This window comes from Triticum dicoccoides, chromosome 2A (genome assembly GCF_002162155.2).
Source record: "Triticum dicoccoides isolate Atlit2015 ecotype Zavitan chromosome 2A, WEW_v2.0, whole genome shotgun sequence".
Lineage (NCBI taxonomy): Eukaryota > Viridiplantae > Streptophyta > Magnoliopsida > Poales > Poaceae > Triticum > Triticum dicoccoides.
Window position 1 is genome coordinate 219,291,474 of NC_041382.1, and position 12,100 is coordinate 219,303,573.

Here is a 12,100-nt window from a genome sequence, read left to right on the forward strand (position 1 = left end):
TCTTCACACAACCCATGTAATGCATAAAGGGAAAGAGATACATAGTTGGCTTACAATCGCCACTTCACAAAATACATGAATAAAGCATTAAGGTCCGACTACGGAACCAAAATAAAAGAAGACTACCCCAAATGCTACACAGATCCCCGATCGACCCCAACTGGGCTCCACTACTGATCAACTAGAACGAAACAACACAAAGGACAAGATCTTCGTCGAGCTCCTCCTTGAGCTTCGTTGCGTCACCTACTCGGTAACATCAACACCTGCAAACTGGTTTTGGAAGTATCTGTGAGTCACGGGGACTCAGCAATCTCACACCCTCGCGATCAAGACTATTTAAGCTTATGGGTAGGGTAAAAGGTATGAGGTGGAGCTGCAGGAAGCGACTAGCATATTTGGTGGCTAACATACGCAAATGAGATGAAGAAGAGAAGGCAAAGCACAGTCGAGAAACTATGATCAAGAAGTGATCCTAGACTACTTACGTCAAGCATAACTCCAACACCGTGTTCACTTCCCGGACTCCGCCGGAAAGAGACCATCACGGCTACACACGCGGTTGATGCATTTTAATTAAGTTAAGCTGTCAAGTTCTCTACAACCGGACATTAACAAAATCCCATCTGCCCATAACCACGGGCACGGCTTTCGAAAGTCCAAATCCCTGCAGGGAAGTCCCAACTTAGCCCATCACAAGCTCTCATGGTCAATGAAGGATATTCCTTCTAGCGGGAAGACCCGATCAGACTCGGGATCTCAGTTACAAGACATCTCGACAATGGTAAAACAAGTCCAGCAACACCGCCCGAATGTGCTGACAAATCCTGATAGGAGCTGCACATATCTCGTTCTCAGGGCACACTCAGATGAGACTAGCTACGAGTAAAACCAACCCTCAAGTTTCCCCGAGGTGGCCCCGCAGGCAGCTCAGTTTGGACCAACACTCAGAGGAGCACTGGCCCGGGGGGTTTAAAATAAAGATGACCCTTGAGTCTGCAGAACCCAAGGGAAAGAAAAGGCTAGGTGGCGAATGGTAAAACCAATGTTGGGCATTGCTGGAGGAGTTTTATTCAAGGCGAACTGTCAAGGGGTTCCCATTATAACCCAACCGCGTAAGGAACGCAAAATCCGGGAACATAACACCGATATGACGGAAACTAGGGCGGCAAGAGGGGAACAAAACACGAGGCATAAGACCGAGCCTTCCACCCTTTACCAAGTATATAGGTGCATTAATTAAATAAGAGATATTGTGATATCCCAACAATAATCATGTTCCAACAAGGAACAACATCTCCATGGTTCCAACAAGGAACAAACTTCATCTTCACCTGCAACTAGCAACGCTATAAGAGGGGCTGAGCAAAGCGGTAACATAGCCAAACAACGGTTTGCTAGGACAAGGTGGGTTAGAGGCTTGGCTTAACAATATGGGAGGCTTGATAAGAAAGTGGTAGGTATCACAGCATAGACATAGCAAAAGAGCGAGCAACTAGCAAGCAAAGATAGAAGTGATTTCGAGGGTATAATCATCTTGCCTGAAATCCCGCAAGGAAGAAGAACGAGTCCATGAAGAAGAAAAACGGACGTAGTCGAACAGGTCCTCACAAACGCGACGTTATCGGAACCAACCCGAAGAGCAACACCAGAAAGAAGCACACAACATAGTAAACAACCAACACATGAACATGGCATGATATGCGGGATGCGGTATGTGATGCATATGCATGATTTGAAAAGGAAATATTGAACCTGGCCTCAACTTATAAATCCAAGAGTTCCACTGGAAAGAGGAGTTGATTTCGGTCGAAATCGATATAAAGATCACCGGAATCGGATGCACGGTTTGGAAATGGCAAACAAAACAAATATGGCACCGGTCTGCGATATTCAGCAAGTAGCCATCTAAATGCATCAAGATAAATATGCTACAGCACTCAAACATGACAACAAAATACATGGCAGGGATCCACTAATGATGCTCGACAAAAGATGAACACTGAGCTATGGCTAATTCACTCATTAATAGGTTCAAACAAGCATGGCAAAAGAGCAAAAGATAACATGTTTCAGACTTAGTGAAATTAACACAAGTCAGGAATTTATCATCAGGGAGCAATCTTTAGAGCATGAAAACTACATGCTACAGGAACATATCATGGCAAAGCAAGGCCTGTCATGAAACTACTCAAAGCATATAACAAAAGTCCCTTAGTGACCATGAGCCAAAAGGGATCAGAAAACACAATTGCAAGCATGTGAACATAGCAAAAACATAAACAGATTCAGACTTGGTGAAAAACTGGAGCATGGCAAAACAGATATCAAGTAGGCATGTTTACGAGCTCGATGCACTCACTACAAAGCATTGCATGATAATATAAGCATACACCCAGCAAGAAGACATGGCATCGAAGCTATACATGGAAAGAACAATAACATAGCATGCACGGATCAACAACAACAAGCTCGGCAAAATCGCTAAACATGTTAACAATCTGCCAGGAACATTTTATAGCAAAAGTAGAGCTCGATTGACTCAAGCTAGGTTGCTCCATAATTGCAAACAAAGACATGGATGGAAAGCGCATAACAATATCTACAAAATATCCTTACTGATCATGCTCAAAAGAGGCACAGATCACTAGGAAACAACATGAACATATGGCATAAAACAATAACAGGACAAGGACTTGGTGAAATTCTAAGTCCCTGAAATCAGCATCATTGAGTAAGCTTCTTTGCATGCTTGTGCTAGTCACCACAAAGATCACAAAAATACATGGCATACACCCCTGTAAAGATGGCATGGCATATAAAAAAACACATCTAGAGCTCAGGATCATAGCATGCACACATTAATCATGGCAAAAATGACAAAAGGCTATTTGCTAAAATAGATCTGATATATTCATCACATAGCCCTCTTCCAACAGCATTTCGGGCATCAAGATGAGCTCAAATGAAAATGATGCAATGAGATGAAATGATGTACTCGTCGAGCGAACATTTTGATATGCTACACACACGAATCGGAGCTACGGATACAGAGTTATAGCATGTCAAAGTATGCAAAAAAATAACAAGAGGAAAGGGAAAAGTCAACCCCGAGAAGTGGATCTGAGATCTAGGGTTTCAAGGCGGCACGCTAACCGAGGAGCTCACCGGAGTTACTGTTCACCGAAGAGTGCGGGGCGTCGCCGGGGTAGCGGGATCCGGTCGGGGTCGGCAGATCCGGCGACGGGGCGGCCGGATCCGTCGCCGGGGCGGCGAGGGGCGACGATCAGCGGGGCGGCGCAGCGAACCGAGGCGGCAGGGACCGGAGCTTGGCGTGGCGTCCGGCGATGGCGTGCGGCGGCGCCGGCCGATGCTGACCGGAGCGGAGGAGGAAGCGGGTGGCGGGGTGCAGCGCCCATGCGCGGGGAGGCGCGGCCCGGTCGGGCGGCGGGGAGGGCCGGCCCCGGGCTTCGCGGGCTTCAGCGGCGGCGCGGTGGCGGGGTGCCACGTGGCGACCTCCGGTTGGTCGCAGGCGACGGAGTGGACATGTCCGGGCGGCGGAAGTTTTGTCCAGGCACGAGGTGGAAGATGCCTAGGGTTAGACCGCGCGAAATTCGGAGGGGATCACATATATATAGGTAGAGGGAGTTAGGAGAGGCCAAATGAGGTGCGGTTTGCAGCCACGCGATCGTGATCGAACGACCGAGATGATGGAGGGGGTTTAGGTGTGTTTTGGGCCACTTTGGAAGGGTGTTGGGTTGCAACACACACAAGGCCTTTTCGGTTCCTCGGTTAACCATTGGAGTATCAAACGAAGTCCAAATGACACGAAACTTGACAGGCGGTCTACCGGTAGTAAACCAAGGCCGCATGACAAGTCTCGGTCCAATCCAAAAATGTTTAACACCCGCACACGAAAAGAGGTAGAAAGGGACACCGGAGGACATAGGAGCCCCGGATTGCAAAACGGACAACGGGGGAAAATGCTCGGATGCATGAGACGAACATGTATGCAAATGCAATGCACAAGATGACATGATATGCAATGCATGACACGCAAGCAATGACAAGGCAACAACAGCGAATAACTGGAAGACACCTGGCACATTGGACTCGGGGCGCTACAACCTCCTACTCGCGCTCGATCTGGAGCTTCCTCAAGACACCCATCAGTTCCTCGATGACCGCTTTCCGCGACATCTCCGAGGCATTGCTCTGCTCATGAAGCATCTTCCAGCCGGCGGCCTCCTCCTCCTTCTTGGCGACCAACTTGAGGAGGTTCGCATTGTCAACCATAAGTTGCTCGACGAGGCCGGTCGCCTTGTCAACCGAGGCATCACTGATCTTCAGTAGTGACATCAGCGAAAATGTCGTCGTCGCCGGCGAAGGACTTTTGGAATGCCGGCTCGTCGCAATGGCCGATGTCGCGAATGCGCTTGTGAGAGCCCTCGCATGCCCGTGAGAGCTCGTTCGAGGGCTTCGCGGCGCGCCGGGACATCTCTGTTGCGGATGTGGCTTCGCGGCGGGACCTCTCTAGTGCTTCCGTGGCCTTGGTCTTTGCTGCTTGGTTATATGTCCACCCTAAACTCCTCCTTCCAGTCATGGCGGAACGACTTGACAGAAAGAACCAGTTTTGTGGGTGATGAGTAGAGGAACTGTGAAGTAATTTTCGAGTGGGTAGTTTTTATAGCCCGGTGCTAAGTGTGAACACATATTAGTTTGATAGGTGTGAACAGATTTGCAATTACTTATTACGTTGTAATCAGCAATGTGACGAGAAACATGGTCAAAATTTATTGATGGCAAAAGGTTGACCACGTAGTTGCTCGCCGTTGAGGCGGCCGCGGCGCGCTCCGCTCTGGCGTCCATGTGTGCGCCCTGCTCACTGTTGAGGCAAAGTTACAATGGCAACGGTTAATAATTCTTAATAATTGTCTTACATATTCAGGATAATTTAAAATGCCAAATGCGGCAAGGCCGAGAACACTCACGACCTACATATGCATACAATTATAATAAAATATAAGCTAAAAGGATGAGCTGGCGATCTTCTGACGATGGTCTTCTCGGACTCCATGATCAGCATAGCACCCTTGCGACTGTTCACTCCGAGTGTCCCGACCCGCCTCCGCCTACGGAGCTGCTGGCGCTGGGAGGCTCTTGGGGCTGCTGGGCCTCTTCCAGAAGAGCTTGACAGCGTGCAATCGTGTGCATGACAACTCCGCAGAACCGCTCCATTTCCATTTCTCTGGCCTGGTAGCAAATTCCGTCGATCACCTGCATCCTCAAGATATCACGCTGGTGATGTTCTACTTTGTCGGGGACGTCAACTCCGCCAAGGATGCGCTTGAGCCTGGCCACCACATCATCAGGGTCGAGGTTGACACGGCTGCCGCGGGCAATGATGAAGCCACAGGCTGCCTTTGTCTTGACTGAATCGCAGAGGTCCAATGCCCATTCCTTGCCGGGCATCAGGCTCTCGATGAGCACTGGTGACGGCGGTTCTTCGGGTGGGTCGTCGATCATGCCGCCGACCAGCTCTAGATCTTTTGCACGGTTGTCACACCCTAGCTAGTCATGCATCAGAGTGTGTGCATCATGTTTAAAATTCCATTTAATTTGAAATGGGGATTTGTGAAACCCTCAGAATCATTTTTGAAAATGATCCAAATAAAAATTTCTCCAAAAAGGTCCAAGAAAATGCTCATGTTGCTCTCTGGAAATATTGGACAGAGATAAAAATCAAACCAATATTTTTAAGAGCTCATAGGTATTTATTTTGGGCATTTGGAATTAATGCATAAATATTTGCATTGGAAATATATTAGTTATATATATTAATATATGTCCAAATATTATGCCATTTATAAAGGAGCTCTGGAATAATATATTTAGCTCCTGCAAAAATTGGCATAAGGTAAATAAATGATTTAATATTTTATTTAAATCAAAACAAATGTCAGAAATTAGAAAAAGAAAAATAAATAAAAGGAGGAGCTTACCTGGGCTCCTCCCTGTCCGGCCCAGCCAGCTGGCCGGCCCAGCCTGCAGGCGGCCCAGCCCGCCTCCCTCCTCTGTCGTCTTCGTCCTCGACAGAGGGAGGGGAGTGTGCCCGGCGCGCGCGCGCCACCGCGCCACGCCACCTGCTCGCCTGCCTGCCTACCCCTCCCCTCCTCGTCTCGATGCCCCGGACGACGCCACGCCCTCCCCTGCTCTCTCTCACTCTCCCTCGGTTCTTCCCCTCCTCTCCCTCGCTCTCCCTCTCCCGTGTCCGAACGCCACCATCGCCGCCATTCGCCATAGCAGCAGCCACCGCCCTTCCCTCGCTCCCCCGACTAACCCAGAGGCTCCGCCTCGACCCCCTCTTCCTCCCCACCGATCCACGGGTCTCCGGAAGCCCTGCATCGCCGCCCACGTCGCCGTTCCCCTCCTCGGCCACCGGAGATCGTCGCCGTCGATTCGAGAGCTACCGGACGTCCCCGAGCCCGCTAACCATCCCTGCAGCTCCGCGGTGAGCCGCTGACCCGATTCCCCCTTGCCCCGGTCGTCCCTAGAATCCTGTAGTTGCCGTCTCCTTGAGCTCCGAAGCTCGCCACCGCCGTGCCTCGTCACCGCCGTGGCTGGAGACGTTGTAGCTCGAAGCCGAGCACACCATCGTGCTCCACACCTCACCAGGAACACGTAGCACGCACCAACGCCTCCCCTAGCGCCCTGCATCGCCTAACCCGCCGTTGGCCGAACTCCGGCCGCCGCTCACGAGCTCGCCGTCGTCGGTACCGGCCACCACAGGCACGGCCACCACCACCGTTCGACGCGCGGGAGCAAGGGCTCTCCAACGAGCCCAAGCACGGCCTCGCCCGTGCCCTGTAGCGCGTTTCCGTATCGCGCCGCCGTCTCGGGCCTCGCCGGCGTCATGTCGCCGGTGGGTTTGACCTGTTTGACCTGGGGTTTGACCCCCCCAGGGTCACTGACGCGTGGGCCCCGTCGGCCAGGTGGTCAGATTAGTGCTAATCACTGTTAGTTAACCCCCTGACACTGACCAGTGGGCCCCAGCGCCACTAATTCCTAATTAGGATTAAATTAACCCTGTTAAACCCCCCTGTCACTAACGTGTGGACCCCACACGTCAGGTTTCACCCCAGCCAGCCGCAGTTGACCACTGACGTCATGCTGACGTCATGCTGGCGCAATATATATATTTCTGGATTTAATTTAAATCAGGAAATTCCAGAATATTATTTAAACTTCAAAAATTCATAACTTTTAATCTGTAACTCCAAATCAGACAAATTATATATGAAAAATGATCAGAAAAATCCAATCTATCCATCTGTACTATTTTCATGCATGATCAAACAAGTTAAATTGATGTTTTAAGCAGAACAAGGAAAAGCACTTTAAAAGGCCATGTTTGAGTTTGAAATTTGAATCTTTGATTCAAATTTGTTCAAACCCTTCTGGTTTTAGTTGCATTAGCCCAACACACTCATATTGCCATGTTTCATGCATGCATCATATTGTTGCACATTGTTTGGTGATGGTTGTGTATCGGTGTCCTTTGCGACAGGTTCTGCCCCCGAGGAGTACCGTGATTACCCTAACGAAGAACCGTATCAGTGCTTCGAACCATCAGGCAAGCAACCAACCATTTGATCATATCGATACAATCCCATGTTCTCGCTCCTGCACTTTTTTACTGCATTAAGACAACACGTTTCAAACTGCTGTGTGCTACGGTAGTTGAACCCATTTCCTCTGCATGACCTGTCATTGCCACAGTAACTAGATGAAACCCACTAGCATGTGTAGGAGTTGATTGAGCCATATGTATGTGTTGTTCCTACCTTGCTATGCCTGCTATGCTTAGAGTCGTGTCAGGTCTGGTTCATCTGGGTGATGGCTAGAGTGAAATGATTATGTCGGTAATGAGAGTGGTGTGGTGAACACGATTTGGTAAAGGTATCGATGAGAGGCCATGTAGGAGTACATGGTGGGTTGTTTCATTGAAGCCGACCTTAAGCACTGAGATCTGTATGTGTGATTTAAGATACAGCTACTACCATGCATTGGGCCCTGAAATATGACCCCGCTCGACTTCTTATTCACCCTAGCTCTCTGTCCAGGAGTTGCAAGTAGTTTCTGGTGTTTGTAGTCTACTGGAGGCCGTGGACAGCGCTGACCGTAGGGGTGGGCTGTGATGCGGTAGGTACGTGGCCGGGTGTACCGAATACCCGTTAGGTATCTCGGGAACCCTGTTCACATTGTTCGGGGACGTATGGGAAACCTCGGCCGGACTCCCTGCGGATGGAACCTGGATAGGCGATAAACCTGGACTAGAGGCTTAAGTGTTTAGGTAGGTCGTGGTCTACACCCACGTCGGCTTTCGCTTGAAGTCTGCCGAGCACATGTCGTGTGCAGACGCTAAGTGGTGGAAACATGTATGAAGAAGTACACCCCTGCAGGGTTATCATGATCTATTCGAATAGCCGCGTCCGCGGTAAAGGACTACTTGGTTGCCTATACAGTTCATAGACAAGTAAATGGAAACTACTAAAAGCCTCAAGATAAGTGTGAGTGCCGAGGATGGCTCTTCCGTAGGAAGACAGAGGTGGATCCTCGGTAGTGTGTTGAAGTGGTGAGTAGTGGACTCGTGTGCGCAAAACCATTTCAAGTTGAAGTATCGTAGGATAGTCTAGCCAAGAGTCAAAGCTGGCTTGCTGCAATAACTCCACCAACCCTTCTTGATAATATGCATGTATGTAGGATCTGATGTAAGTCTTGCTGAGTACCTTTGTACTCATGTTGCTATAATTTACATATTTTTCAGAAGACGCTGCAACCCCTTCTGATGGGTTCTATGTAGACGTTGACATCAACGAGTAGGCTAAAGGCCCAGGTGGTGACCCTGAGCTTGTGAAGGACCATGTAGTATAGCTAGGCTTTCCAAGCCTCTTTTATTTTACTAGTTGTCTGTACTCAGACAAGTTACTTCCGCTGCTGGTTTGTATGACTGTATGACTTGAATGTTGGGTCGTGAGACCCGTACCTTTGTGTATGTTATGTATGGCTCCCTGAGCCTTAAATAAAGTACTTGTGTCGTAGAGTCATGTTGTGATGCTTCGTTGTATTTGCACATATCGAGCATATTGTGTGTATGATTGAAATGCTTGGTATGTGTGGGATCTGACTATCTAGTTGTTTATCTTTAGTAGCCTCTCTTACCGGGAAATGTCTTCTAGTGTTACCGTTGAGCCATGGTAGCTTGCTACTGCTCTGGAACATTTAGGCTGGCCGGCATGTGTCCTTCTTCGTTCCTGTGTCTGTCCCTTCGGGGAAATGTCACGCTTTGAGTACCGGAGTCCTGTTAGCCCGCTACAGCCCGGTTTACCGGAGTCCTGCTAGCCCAGTGCTACAGCCCGGACCCACTTGCTGATGACCGACACGTTCGAAGCTGGGTCATGGATGCCTGTCCCTGTAAGTCTGTGCCACTTTGGGTTTACGACTAGTCATGTCAGCCCGGGCTCCTTATCATATGGATGCTAGCGACACTATCATATACGTGAGCCAAAAGGCGCAAACGGTCCCGGGCAAAGGTAAGGCGACACCCGTGGGGATACCGTGCGTGAGGCCGCAAAGTGATATGAGGTGTTACCAGCTAGATCAATGTGACATCGAGTCGGGGTCCTGACAGCGTTGGCATCAGAGCCGGACTGCCTGTAGGTTCTCCAAGCCAAACTGGTCGATGTTGAGTCTAGAAATTCTTTAGTTATATGTAGGGGAATTGTTTGTGGGTTGGAACGTAAGGCTCTTTTTACTCCTTTATCTTATGACATTCTGATCTGAGTCAGTCCATTCTTCCACCGGGGGTTAAGGAATTAGGATCTATTCTCTCTATCAGGATCACGTGTCACTAATCAGTAGTACCTTATAGGTATGATGGATACAAGCCTAGTTCAGTTCTTCTACCATATTATGTTGCTAGGATGGACTCAGAATTTGATATGATGATGTTGAGTGTGTATGAAATCCTTTGTCAAATGTCTCAAAATCCTTCTTGAGCATTTACAGCTGTTATGCTGCCGAAATTTTGCTAGAAATTCTAATGCCTTTGCATTATGATTGTGTTTTCAGATGGCCACTCGCGACCTCAATCAAGTGGTTCGCCTGACTCGATGCCTAGATGTACCCGGCCATACTGCCAAGTTGGTCAGGGTAATGACTGAGGCTGGATACCGCTGGTATCCTTAGTACACGGTCGAAGAGCAATTTCGGGACTTCAATCAAAGCCAGTATCTATGCACTGTCAGGATATTTCCATCTTATCCTGGATCCACCGAGCCCCTTCACTGCTCCTATGGACTCGGGGTTACTATTGAGATGGCTGTGCAGGACGCCGCCTACTCTATGATGACCATCATGCGAGTCAGATCTGGTCTATTTCGGGACTCTGATTTCCGGTATATGCCAGGATCACTTCCGGGAGCACAAGGGTATCTCCAGGCTATCTATGCTGACCCCACCCAGGAGGATTCACGGACACGTACCACTGCTGAGATGCTCGAGGATAAGGACCGTGAAAATCGGGCCTTGAGGTTAGAGCTCTTCAATACCCGTGCTGACCACTGGGCCACATTGACTCGGTTTGCACCGGTGGTGCAAGCTGGATATTCGGATATGCGCGATCTCTATCCTGTGAGATCTGCTCTGCCAGACGTGATGGGTTGGCGTGATGTAGGAGGCATCACCCCACCTCGCGGTCCCCGCAGGCCACCGTCTGTTGGTCCAAGACCTCATCCTAGCCCCTATGGTCCACAAGCTCCGCGAGATCGTCTGTTTCCGGATGATCATGTTGAGCTTCCAGGCTATGGAGGTGACTTCTACGAGGACTACTACGGATCGGTCTGAGTTAGTGGTAGTATCACTAGTTCGCACTAGCTGTGTCGTCTATCGTCCCGTGTGACTCGTGGGATATGACCTAGTTTGTACTCATTCCGGAGGGTCTCATGGACCGTAAACGTGAGGAATTTTGCAGTTTCACTCAGGGCCGACTTTCTGTGGATGCTTACAGCAGGGAGTTTGGTAACCTCGCACGATATGCAACCGAGGAAGTTTCTACTGACGCCAAGAAGCAAGCAAGGTTCCGTAAGGGACTTAGTCCTGAGCTTCGCCGTGACCTCCGTCTGCATGAGTGCACATCTTTTCAGAAACTTGTCAACAAGGCCATCAGTGCTGAAACTGGTCAGACTGATTATGACGCAACACGCAAGCATGGCCTTGACATGGGTTCCTCATCCGGTGCTGGTCCTCAGAAGCGCCGCGTGTGGGTGCCCAACACCGCCCTGCCACCCAGGTTCACACCGAGGCCATCTTTCCAGGCGCCTCGCCCTGTTCAACAGTCTGCACCGGCCAAGCCCTATGGGGGTCCAACCAACAATGCTCCTCCACGTACCAGTTCCGTGACTTGTTTCAAGTGTGGGGAATCTGGCCACTATATGCGTGAGTGTCCCCAGACCAACCCCAACCAATCTGCTAAAGCTGCTGGCCGTGGCAAGCCGACAGGGAAAGTGTTCCACGCCAAGCCGGTCACCGCTTCACGTGGCCATGTCAACTGTATCTCGGCCGAAGAAGCTCAAGAGGATCCCAACGTCGTTCTCGGTACGCTTCTTGTTAACTGCCACCCGGCATCTGTTCTTTTCGATACAGGAGCCTCTCATTCTTTTATATCCGAAAATTATGCTCGTTTGCATAACGTTGCATTCTGTGACATGCCATCCACTATGGAAATTTCTACTCCTGGTTCTAGATGGCAGACCTCTAGGGTAAGTTATGGAAATGAAATCCAAGTCGACAGACTTGTTTTCCTCGCGTCTTTGATAGCCCTTAAATCTTCAGATATTAATATCATTCTGGGTATGGACTGGATGTCGGCTCATCAAGCCAAAATTGATTGCTTCTCTAGGACTGTTCAACTCACCCATCCTTCGGGGAAGATAGTCAATGTCTTGACCCGAATAGCCAAGCGACAGTTATTTTCTCTTAACGCCAGCCCTTTGCCAGACCTTGAGGACGTTCCGGTAGTCCGTGACTTCCCGGATGTCTT